Here is a 13,260-nt window from a genome sequence, read left to right on the forward strand (position 1 = left end):
GACAATTTCGGTAGGGTTTTGGTGCCCGAGATTCCACTGGCACATCTGGGATCCTCTGGAGCCCCAACCTAAGAGACAGTTGACAGACATACAATTGCATGACAGACAAAGTCTGCTACTTAAGACTCCTAAATTAGCACAGTATCTGATGAACTTTGAGACCTTGCTCAGTATACTTCTCCCCACTTCAGAAATAAAACACCATGCCATTGCGCATGCAAGCACAGTGAGAACATCTGCCCACAGGTCCTCTGCTGCAGCTGCAACAGCAGCATCGCTCACGTGATGTTGCATCTGTGCGGCTTGTGCTACAACTGGGGGATAGCTCACTTTTCGTCTAAAATAGCTTAAGCAGCACGTGCTGAAGCAGCCTGCCTGGCAGACCTGGAAGCACAGCCCTCGGAGGGGTGACAGCAACAGGGCACCATGCTAGAGAGTCATTTTCTCCGGCTGGTAAAGCTGCAGCTGGAAGAGGACGTGCCCACAGCCTGTCTTGCCTGCTCCTTTCAACTTGTGTCTGGCCAGCCTGGTTGGCAGCTGCTCCTTTCCTTCTAAGTCCTGGGTAGTGAAGCGATGGTCTCTTATTTGCAGTCAAGTAATTCTCCAGTGCCTTGGAGAGCCATTGTATCTGTACCAAGACACGCAGGCAGTCCTTCTTTGGAAGAACTGGTAAGTCATTGTATAATCATTTCTATGGTGACAAAGACTGAGAATATAACTTCCAAGACATTTAGAATAAGGATGTGCCTAAGCAAGTGCATGTTTTAAAATGCGTTGCTTGCACATGAAAAGGTCCTAGGCAGCTTCTGGCACGCAGGAGAGACAGTCTACCATAAACCTCCTCACAGCAGGCAGCCACCCAGTCTGAAAATTAATTTCAAGAAACACAGCTGACCACTGAGCAATTTTAGCAGTAGTTTTTGCTGAACCTTTTGTGGTAAACAATGTTGCACAGAGTGACTGGACTTCAAAATTAAGAGCCAGGCCTACAGGCAAGTACAGAAATACTGTGCTGCCTGTGGTATGCTAGAGCATCCTTCGTTCTGAGGCACGCTCACCCCTGAATTCTCACACCTGGAAAAGCAAAACAGGCAGCTTTTATATGTGATACCCACTTGTGTTCATCTGCTTGCCTGAACTGTTTCTGAAAAAATAATTCCTAAAATATTTCCAATAAGTCAGCTAAAAAATGGGCTTAAAGACCTGTGTCAAAAGATATTAATAGTTTGTAAGCAGTAAACAAATGCTTTTGCTAATACTTCCTTGGGAAATGCAACTGACTGAATTCAAATTCAAATTGCAAGACAAGACCAAAAATAGATAGATATATATATTCAGGGAAAGATGCATCAGGTTATTCTTAAAAGAATGGGAGACAGTGGAGTGAATCTTGCCTTCTCTGAGTATTGAACATGATCCTATACAAACTGGCTTTTCTCATGAATCTTCACAGAAAAGATAGTATCATCAATAAACATTTTAATAGCTTCAGAAGATATAGATAGCTAATTCTAAGAAACATGTTGACTATTTCTATGCCTTTTGCTTTGGCTTGGTCGTTTTTAGCTCAAGCCTTGATATAGTTGGCTTCTAATGTACACTTCAACAATGAATATAGAACATATTTTAAACTCCAATATGCTTTTCATTATGTAAGACATTTTCTATGTTTCAGATAGCTTGGACAATGTCACTAAACTTGTCAGATTCCCCTTCTGCTTCTCATAAGCTAACACAATACTGTTGAGTTAGGCTTCATACTCCTGCAGAGAAATATCCAAATCCATCCAAAAGATTGTTTACATTGACATCAGAGGGGATGGAAAACAAATTACGACATTTGTATTTGTGTTAGGAGTCAGATACTGCCAGAACCATCGAAATCAGTGGCAACACTCTGATTGGATGCTAGCGTTTATAAATCCATTTTTTATTTTTAAGCAGACCTAATTTGGGAAGCTTGAAACAGTTTATTAGTCCCCTACTGTTTTGACTTCCATCTGTCCAAGTACTTCTTGAATTAGAAGGAGATTGTTGGGTAATAGCTGTTGAAGATATATATATTTGTGGTAGATTCACTGGAAGGGGTTAAGAGAAAGATTTTCTTCACAGTTTCCCTCATGTCCTTCCAAAAATTTGAAGTTTGCTATTTCCTTACTCCTTAGAAGTAATGCCTAGTTCTACACCATGATCCATCCTGGTTTCAATGGGAAACTCACTCATGAATAGACAACATGATCAGACCTGCTACATATGATTTTAAAATTCATTGTTTCCCTAGACATTACAACCACCTATGGAGGTGAAAGGGGATTCACAAAAGACAGTGAAAGAGAAAAAAAACAGTCTCAGTGGAAAAAAGGTTATTTCTTAAAATTGATTTTAAGGAATCAGTATGCAGGGAGGAAGAGAAATATAATCTAAAATGGACTCCGTTATTGTGTATTTCTTTGCTAGATTAATTTGTCATTTCCATTAACATTAAGGTCATCTTTAATACTGACAGCTTTTAAAAAAAGGACTGTTTGTCAGGACTGAACATGCTCAAACAGCAGTATCAAATCCAGAACAATTCTCACGAGCAGCCACCAACTGATGATGGAAAATGGAGTATTTGGGAAGTCACATCAAGTACCTACTCCTGTTTCCACTTAAGGCAACGAGAAATCAGGGCCAAACTCTTTAAAGAATGGTAGTTCTCCAAAAGAAGGACCAGGGAGAAAGCTAGCATGTGGAAATGAAACGGCTCCCTGATTCCTTAGTATTCTGGGCAATTGAGGTATCTTTTTCCAGCGACACATTTTTATCCCCACATTCATGTATGACATTTTTTCCATTTTAAGGTGAGGCACTTCAGGCTTACAAGGAATTTCAATACACTGAACAGAGAATGACTAAAATCTGAGGTATGACCCAGAGTCTTGTCAAGAACAGATGAAATAACGTAACTTTTCAGAATCACTAATAAATGTCTCACTAGCCTGGCATAAGCATGTGGAACTCAACATGCTGGAAAGGACTCTATATTGGGGCTAACTAAAAATGGCGTTAGAAGGACCAGCTATGCAGGGAAATCAAAATGGTCTCTTTCAGAAAACGTTTGCGATAGGACAGACCTGCCAGTCTCAGGACTGCTACAAGGGTTTTGTACTGGGCAAAGAGAGTAATAAGAAACTAAAAAACTTTTGGCATTTCAACTTTATTGAAAAAGGGTACAAAGGAACCACCTCTGGATATTGTAAAACTCACAAATAAATTCTTTACAGCTGCACAAGGAAAGATAACAATGAGAGCCCAAAATTTCATTCCTAGCACAGTAAAAAATCCTATTACAGCCAATGCAGTTATGGGTGCACCAGCGGTATTCTGGGAATTCTATATAACTCCAGTCTGTTTCTGAACCAAAACCCCTGAGGCCAGCTTGCGAGATTAAAAAGTCCTCCTCTTTCACATACATGCCCTTCCACATCCCTGTTCATTTACCAATGTCTGGAATTAAGTTGCCATAATCAGACATGACGCCCTTCCAGGCCGGGGAGGAGCTTCTCAAGAACTGCCTACCCTGCACTCTTGTGTATTAGCAACAGTCATATAAAAAATGCACCTCTTCCTTCCTTACTAAAATCTATACCTTGGGATGCACTAGTCAGACATACCTCGTGCTGCTGGAAGAATGTTTTGGTGGGTTTTTTTAAGTGCAGAAGAGCATTTAGAAAGAAAAGAAAAAGAAAAGGAAATGGAAGAAATTAAAACATCTCCGCTTCTCAGGCCCACTTTTAATTCACTGGGGAAAAAGGCTGCCACAGGTCAGGTAAGTGTCATGAAGCTGGGCTATAAATTTTGACCTTGGGGCTGAAAAACAATAAAAGAAAGATATTCTAAATAACACTGTTCACCTTAAATCTCATGCTTCTTACTCAGATATCCTAGGAAACTACCACGCCAGCCAGACTACCAGCAGTAAGCATGTGGAGAACTCAACAGGAGATAACAGATGGGAGAAGCCACTGTTTCTGCTACACCCCTAAGGCATCTCTGTTCCCTTGTTCAGGACTTCATTTTGTAACCTTCCTTGTGCCAGCTGCTCAGACCAGGACTTGATTCTCCTCACAGACCCACAGTACCACCCTTCATCGGACAGAAAGTCAACCTGGGGAGAAAGCAGGTGGCTTCAACCATGAGAACCACTCTGCCCACATAAACAAATCTCTCACGGGCCAAAACAGAAGGTCAGAAGAGTGCATTCAGTTCAGCTCCCTACATAACTTCACCAGACTTAGACACGGGAAGCGTAACTCAAGAAATCAGCAGAGAAGTCATCAGCAAAGGTTTTCATTCAAATATACTGTTTATATGCAGAAATGGAGAAGTGGGAGATCTTTTGGAGCTCTCAGTTCAGTCCAGTCCCGTGACTTCGATAGTCTCCTGGCAGGCTCTCACATCCCTTTGTGTGCAAAGAGTACCTTTGTGCTAGAAAGCCCCAAGAGGGTTAACTTCATGTTTGCCTTAGACCTAGCAGTCCCTGGAGACCCTGCATAGAGGTTGTCCACTCTCATTCATCACACTGGATTTCCAGCAGTTGGCTTAAATGAGAAAGAATAAAAATAAATGTCCTTTAATCTAAAAAATTGTAATGTGCTAAACTTCAGCAATTAACTTCAATTTCTTGCTCAGCTTGATTGAAAGTGAAGCCAGAATGGATCTAGAGGTGAACAGCAGTGGAAGATCTATTATCCAGAAACCTTCCTAGATACATCATTAAACGATGGGAGTTAATGGCATCTTTAAAGACATTCATGCTCTAGAGACAGCAGAAGTGTAGATATGCACCATATTACAGACTGTGCTACTGTTTACTGCTATTAAAGTTCGATCATTTGTGCCTATTCATTTTCAATAAACGTTTAATATTATCCTTGCTTTAGAAGCCAGAAGTGATTATTTCCATAACTCCCCCTGGCATGGTGATGGCAGAGTATTTCGTAAGTCTTTCAGAAGGAAAGCCTGAAGATTCATGAAACATCAGTTTCTTAGTTGAATAGATAATTGCAGATACATCAATGAATTGGATTTTTCTGTCTCGAATATTTATAAGTCAGTGTCATATGACACTCACTGAAGTCGATACACAGGATTTTTAAAAATTGGGCTCTACTCTTGCTTTGTGGTTCATCCTGGATTTCCACAAAGGCAATTTCAGGACAGGGACCTTAAAGAAGAAAATTATGAAGTGCAGAGAAGAAAGGCAAGAGAAAGGAGAAGAAGAGTTTGTTCTTTCCACTAATATTGAACTGTCCATTTCCCAGCTGCAGGCTCACGAAAAGGAGACTTCTTGGTGATTACCTAGTAATTCAAACCTTACAAACCCACCTCAGAACACACAAAGACAAGGCAAAAAAGACTTTTTTTATTGAGGTTTCATGAAATCTGATCCACAGCAGAGCTTGAAGAATTCATTAAGCTTTTGAACACATATGCAGACTGGTATCAATTTATTTTTTTATTTCTTCCTTACCAGATGAATAATATATATGAACAATATAATGTGTGTGTGTGTGTGTGTGTGTGTGTGTTTGTGTGTAAACATTAGTAGCTTTTGTAAGTGCAAATGCCAAGGAATACAAGTAATAATCTGATTTCCATAAAAGGCTCTGTCTCGCAAAACAATCTGCTTCACAAATACAAAACAAATCTCTAAAACAATATTCACCTGTTAACATTACAGAGTGTGCTTGCCTTCTACCTGTTTACCTATTCAAAACAGAAACCAAGAAATATTGAACCAAAGACGAACCTAAGTAGCAAATTATCTTCACAGTCCCTCAGTACTCTTATCACAGAAGATATTTAGAGTCAAAGCGTTCCCCTCTCAAGCTAGTGCACCCTCAGTGCTGTGACACTGCCTATACCCCATTAGAACCTGCTTTACCCTTCTTTACCTATAGACAACTCAGAATGAAAAGGTTGCAATTTGGTCCCGCTGGTGTAATTGTGCCTGTGACGCACAGTTGTAACAGGGACTGAATTTGCTGCAGTTCCTCATATCTCCCAGTTACCCAGGAAAAGCCAAAGGATATTGACAAAGGATATTGACAAAGGATATTGGCCTCTTCTCCCAGGCAACTAGCGATAGGACAAGCGGGCACAGCCTCAAGCTTCACCAGGGGAGGTTCAGGTTGGACATTAGGAAGCATTTCTTCTCAGCAAGGGTCATTAGCCATTGGAAGGGGCTGCCCAGGGAGGTGGTGGAGTCACCATCTCTGGATGTGTTTAAGGAAAGACTGGACCTTGCTCTAGTTGCCATGGTGGTGTCAGGGCAATGGTTGGACTCGATGATCCCAGAGGGCTCTTCCAACCTGGTTGATTCTGTGATTCTGTGATTCTGTGACAAAGTAAGTTCTGCATCTACTTTTGGTTCAGTGAAAGCCTGTGTGAGAAATAAGCAACATTATCTATCAAGCATTTTTAGTCAATTTTCCTTGTTATTTTGCTGGATTTTTGGGAAGGTTATATGGATTATATTCCTGTAATGGTTTTGTTCATTTGCGAATCTGTGATCTCTTGGAAGTTTAGGAGAAACAAAACATATAGAAATACAAATTAATGAATAATGCTGTGGTTTTCTTTCTTACATTTAACACTGCTATTGGCCAGCTGTTAAACAATCCGTCAGATCTGGTAAAACTTTGATTTGGCATGTGGCAGCGTCTTTAATCATCACCACCCTCTCCCTGGGCCCCAGGTCCAAAACAGAGTGAAATTTTAGCAGCTTTCAATGTATCTATTCTTAACCGAACATGAAAACCTCAAATAGTTCATAAAAAGCAAAAGAAGCTCAAATGTTGGTGTGGAAAGCAAATGAAGTAACACTCAGCTATCAGAGTCCACTAGCACATCTCGTACTGGTTGAAAAGAAGAGCAAGCCCCCAGACAATTATTTTATTTTATATGATTCTTTAGATCCAGAGAAATTAGCTCCTTTGAATATTAAGCCCACAATACAGGCTGAAATGATCTCCGTCTTCCCCGGGTTAGACACATCAAAGAAGTCAGAAAAGTTCCACAAAACTGCTGTACGTCTGAATGTGTTGACAGAGCATGGCTGATATGGTACACCACTGGGATGATAGTTAATTCACCAATATGTGCTCAGTAAATATGTGGAGAGAGAGAACCGTTTTACTCATCTTTTGTGTTAAGTATGAACTTCTAATGTAAAGACCTACTCAGAGTATAAAACATCACATGTGTTTGTTTTGCAAAGCTGTGTAAAGGTTTGCCAAACCTGTCAGAGTATGATAGCTTTGGCCATTTATTTTCCCAGATCTTCACTTTGAGTGCTACTGCTTGCTTGGGAATCTTTTTTTTTTAACGAACAGAATTTAATAAATGTAAAAACATTGAGAGTTCTGAAGAGGTTATTTGCCCTAATCATGGTTAATTGCTGGCTAAAGCCGAAGTCTTTCTGTTGATACACCTGTGCAACCCCAAGGCTGCAACTCCAGGTCTACAGCCCACAATATGCAACCTCATTGGTATAGCTTCACAAAACTGCATTTTGACTAATCCTAAAACCAAAAGGAACAAATGTGTTAAATAAGCTTGTTGAAGTCGACAGCAGTCTGCATATGTCAAACCAACTCAGAAATTATCAGCAGCTCCAGTCTGGGTTCATCGTTTTTCTGTAACATATTGCTGAGTGTAGTGACCCCAAAAATAAAAGCAATTTTGATTCTGCTAACAGCAGTTTTGATTCTGCCAATGTGATTTCTGGGTTATTTTTTTTTTAGCATAGCACTAAATGATAACAGTGCCAGCTAAGGCACCATAGCAGTAAAGTCCTTACCCACAACCCCCTGCACCCACACCATGCAAAGATAGATCTGCCCATGTGGAGCTTTGCATAGGATCGGGGTCCAATTTAGCCTCATATCCACCTAGATCCCCAGTTTTCAAGCTGTTTTTCTTCTAGTTATTGGCACATGCAGCACACAGAATCGCATTCCTGATGTGACACATCACTGAACCAGCAATGGTAACTTTTGGCTATCCTTCAAATGATTAATAACTGAGGCTATCTACTATTTTTTTTTTCCCACAGACTAGGTTGTCTGGTAACATATAGTCTCAGTCAGATAGCTTAAAATAACCAGTTTTAGCTGTGCTAACCAAAGAAATGAGGGCGATCCCACATGCTGTGGGTGTTTATGTATATGTCAGTCATTATTTTATCCCATTACCCAATTATGAACCAAATCTGGCAAAAAAGTAGCAATGCCAGTTCTAAAAGTGAAAATACATGGCTGGGGACAAGAGGGAGACGTTATCTGAGCTTTTCTACATGAGAGGCAACATGAGTTCAACCATTAGCCAGCACCAAAGAAGGCATGCACGTGAGTGTCTGTGTGTGAGAGAGTGAGCGAGAGGTTGTGAAAGCCCCTCCGGTGGAAATAGCATCAGGGAGATCTGAAACCACATAAGAAAGCAGAGAACAAAGTCATAAGAGCTAACATGGAGGAAACCAGTACTCGCAAACATGGTTTTTTTCCATTGTATGAACTAAGATTCAGACTGTGTCTCACTGTGTGCCCTTTACAGATAATTTCCGATACTCTGAATTGCATCTGTACACAAACTGGAAGCCAGAGTACTCACTTACATGTAGAGCAACCATATCATCGTCAGCAAGAGCAAAACTAATGAAAGTTTTATTCTTACCAAGTTTTTATTTTTAAGACGAACATATTGAGGTTCTCCCTGGCCCCTTCATGGATGAACTGTGTCACAGCAGGCTGCAGAGCATCCTCGCTTCCTCTCCAAAGACAGGAGGAAATTGTGGTTCTCACTGGAAAAAGAAAGTGCAAGGGGGAAGCAGGGCCATAACTTAGGTTTCATGGGAGAATGAGGGTGAGAAAGCAAGGACAGACTGTGTTACAGAAGTAATTGTACCGGATTGCTGGTTTCAGCGTACAGCAGTGCTTCTCCCTGTCCTCTTGCTCTGTGCTGGAAGATGTCCCCAGCTCCCTTCAGTGAGCTGCTCTGCATCTCACAACAGAAGCATCCTTTAGCAGGAAAGAATTCAGGCAACCAAACACTGTGGAGCAGTATCGGCTCTCTGTGGTGGTGGAGACTCCTTCCAGGAGAACTGCAGAAATACCTGTAAAAGGTATCATGGAGGGAAAGAGAGAGCCCTTGCTGGCAGGAAACCTGGGTGACAAACAGGTTACTAGTAAGCCTTTCTTTGAGAGTTAGGATCATGGAATTCATAGACTACCTCAAGTTGGAAGGGACCCATAAGGATCATCCCTCCCTACCACTGAGCTGTAATTACTGTTATTTCCTCCCAATTGGAAAAGAGGGACAAATAAAGCTTTTCTTTTGCACTAGTGACCCATGCATTCCTCGTATCTTCATTCTCCAGTAATGATTCAGGGCTCATCTCCCTCACCTGAGAAATTCTTACTCATCTGTACGGCACAAGAATGAAAGCCTGCAGATGAGGTTCATCGTTAGAAACTCGACAGAAGGAGCAAACATTCTACAGAAGGAGGAAGGATTCTTCAGAAAGGCTTCAAAGCTGCCTTGGTCACACTATCTGTTGAAAAAGACCAAACAAAAGCATCTCTTTCCCATGGTAGCTTGTCCAAAAAATCTTTCTCAGCTACGCAACAGTAACTGTAAATAACTAGAATTAATTTTAATTCTAATGCTAATTAATTTTAATTCTAATTATTAGCATTAAAGGGAGTGCCACTTACCAGCATATTTTCCTGAATAGACCTTTTTTAAGAGCTGTGTGAAACCTGCCAGTTAGATTAATTGATTACTTTGAAAATCAACAGAATGGGCATAACTATATAGGAATTGTATATATTACTGTAAGCATGTGAGGAAAATAATGATTCTGTAATATAAGTTACATTGTTTAAGTAAGCCACACAAGTAATGTTTCACTGCAGACATGCTTAACATTAATCCATAACGTAACTAGCTGCAGTAAGAGACAGGGAAAAAAAAACCCACCCAGTTTGTAGCTATCCTGTATCTCAGACAGGGTGATATAACATAACATATGTTTTAAAATGATAAAGACTTCCAAGAATAAGACGCAGTTTCCAGAAAAATATTCATACACGCCCAAACAAAAGCAAAATCCTGTAATAATTGAATAATTGCAGCTTTCTGTATCCAAGAAGTTAAAAAAAAAAAATCCAGCCCAAACCAGCTCTTTTCAGTGGCTTAGCTGGTCAACACTCTTATACACAAAGCCCAGTGCACTTCCCTAAAACCTAAGAATTAATCAGCATTATGTAAGAGATTTTTATAACACTCTAAAAATACATTGTGAATTCCTTTCCAGTGTCGGACTGAGAAGCTTTAAAGTGCTGCCACCCCTTCATCCCCCTTTTTAACAAACACCAGATCTTCATTTCTGATATCAGAAACTTAAATTTGTCTCAGTATTTGTGCCTCAAAAATCTCATTAATTACAGTATTGGCCTCGTGAGATACAACTGCTGCTGCTAAGAGCAGTGTTTGTGCTCAAAATGATTAGAGCAAGGGCACAGATACAGATATTATACGTGTATAAACACTTTAAGAAAGAATTAACGACACATAAAACTTCGTAAGACTATTTGGATGTTTTCATGTTAATTTACCTGCTTACTAAGCAAACTTTGGTATCCACGTGATAACGTTTTGTTGGCGTGGTGCTAATAGATAATACACCATGATAACATTCCTGCAAAGGCAGTTGTAACGTTAGCCTGGCAGATTGACAGCAGAGCCCTACGAGTACCTTATTCCTTTTTGTGCTCTATTTTTCACAGGCATGATAAATAAGTACTAGCACTATTTCTGCATTTTCCACTGAAGGATCTCTAAGCAAAATTACAAAGTCATCACCTGAATGTTAATGGTAGCCCAGGAACCAGACCTGTAAAGAGGAGTTTTAACATTTGTTATGAGGGGACAGAGCCATCCTGCTCACGTCCGAGCGCCCATCCCTGCCCTCACAAAGTTTGTTCCACTCTGCCCCAAATCACAATTTAATCTATGAACATGGAAGGCATTTGCGTCCTTTAGACCAAAATAAATCACAAGAATGCAAATAAATTACATGAAAAACAGGAACAAAGCATTTTCAGCTGTGAAAATCTTGTCATGGAATGCATATCCGAAGACATTACAGCAATCTCATCATCACATTTTTAGGAAACACCTCAACGTTGTCCTTTTCCAGAACAAAACTTTTCCCCATACAAGGCTGACACAACACTGACACAGCCATCTTCTCAGAATAACCCCCCACCCTTCAAACCACAAACAAATCAATCAAAACTATTGAGGCAAACAAAACAAGAGATTTCACGGGAGGGGGAAAAAGAAGATGCAAAGACGACTGCCTTGCCCAGGAATGATGTCGCCATGTTACCAGTGTCACGTGGAAGCTGTGCTGATACTACGGCTGATGGGTGGCAGCACAAAGCCTTGCGCAGGAGGTAGTCAACGTATCTGATGGGATGATAGTGGCTGTTCCACAAGGGCAAGCAAATATTTAGATGAAAATTGTACTCTAGATTACAATGATCCTGTACCAGAGGAAGTGTCAGCTATCCTTTGTGTGCTTGCCCAATGATATCCGTGTTCACTCTTTTCCTTCCCTCAGCAACTCTTATTTTTCTATATTTTACCCACAACCCAAGTCCTTCTTTGTTCTCTGTCCTATTTCTTTCCTGCCTTTCTTTCTTTGTACCATTTTCTGCTACCCGTATTCACACTGAATGCAATCAGTCACATGGCTAGCCTCCACCTGAACTCCACAGTACAAGACATACAAGCATTATTCGGTACAAATGAGGGCAAAATACGTCCCTTTGGTTCACGCTTCATTAACGTGCCCTTCTCAGATTCTCTCTCTACAGTCTTTCCCCCTTTTTATCACCCAAATGCATTGTGCATTGCTCTTGTACTTTGTTTCCTTTTTCTGTTCTTACCCACGGTCATTTTCGCCTCCTTCATTTCCTCTGTCAGTTTCTCCAACCTTCCATTCACTCCTTCCTCACTCTTTTTCTCCTGCCATTTCCCACTTACTTTCTTCTCCCACCATAACCCGCTGTTGCCACCTTGCTCATCATTCTTCCTCTGGTTTCGCTGGTGTAACTTGGAAGTAAGCAGGAGGCTCGGTCCTGCCATGATGTGGAGGCCGGGGTGACCGCTGCATGGAAAGCCAAATTTACTTCTTTCGCTAGACCCCCTCCAACCACTCTTACCCACTGCGTTGCTAATGTAGCGGGGTGAAAGCCCAAGACAGACAACCAACTTTGGCACAAAATGGCTTTTGCTGTGGTATGCTTCAATACCAGGAATTACTGCAGCGAGTTGCAAAAGTGCATATCCCACACAACCCGCGCCACAGGGAATTGCCTATGTGCAGCTACGAGCACCTCAGACTCTTCAGTCTCTCGCTCCTTCCTCTTGTCTCTGCTACTCCATCGCTAATTTGTTCCAGTCGCTCATTAATACTCTCTTAATCCCCCCCCCAACCAACAATTTCACCTCACCAACCATTCCCTTCACTCTAGCAGCTCAAAAGCCAGAGGATGTTTTTTTTCCCTGCGGCTCCAACAATGATAAACAGATGCTGGTGGTCTATGCCTCGTACAACTTCCCTCCCCGAATTTTGCGTGGCGCTTGTTGTTTGTGACCTTTGCCTGTCGACACAGCGGCGAGATGGGTATATTTACAACCTGGCCTGACCAAAAAAGCGCTCCGAGGGCTCGGCATTAAACACTAAAAGCCCCCTTGGGTTAGGTTTACAAGATCAGTCATAAGTTTGTCAAGATAAGCAGGTATCAACATCTGCAAAATTTGGGATTATACTTTAGCAGTAAGGGCAAAAAAAAAAATCCAGAGACCGGTACTTCAAAAAAAACGAGTAATAAACGGTCCCAGTGGTTGCTCTCTTCCTATCATCTCTCCGGAGCATGCAATTATTTGCAATGTACCTTTAAAAAAATCAAAGCATTTCCTTGAATTTTCTTTAGATGATTTTTTTGTGTGTGTGTGTTAAGCTTTTCCAAAACCCTGTTTTGGTTCAGGAAATGTTTCCTCCCAGCCTCCAGTTGCTCAAGGCTGGTCTGGGCTCTAGCCCACGAGGCCCAGCTCACCCTTCGGCTATGGGACCTCCGCCGTGGGGCCCCTCCGCCCGGGGCTCGCCCTCCCGGGACAGAGAAGGCCCCCTGGGCCCGTCCCCAC

At 41.4% G+C, this 13,260-nt stretch overlaps 1 long non-coding RNA gene across 1 annotated transcript; it reads right to left on the reverse strand.

The window, feature by feature from the left end:
* Nucleotides 1–5,397: 5,397 nt before the first annotated feature.
* On the reverse strand, nt 5,398–10,036 carry LOC137676664 (uncharacterized). Its single transcript, XR_011050116.1, has 4 exons — nt 9,759–10,036; nt 8,950–9,157; nt 8,719–8,845; nt 5,398–6,427 (listed from the first exon to the last, which is right to left on the reverse strand). It is a non-coding gene; the product is annotated as an uncharacterized lncRNA (long non-coding RNA).
* Between the last annotated feature and the right edge of the window lie 3,224 nt (nt 10,037–13,260).

Source organism: Nyctibius grandis, chromosome Z (genome assembly GCF_013368605.1).
Source record: "Nyctibius grandis isolate bNycGra1 chromosome Z, bNycGra1.pri, whole genome shotgun sequence".
In the NCBI taxonomy this organism is placed as follows: Eukaryota; Metazoa; Chordata; class Aves; order Nyctibiiformes; family Nyctibiidae; genus Nyctibius; species Nyctibius grandis.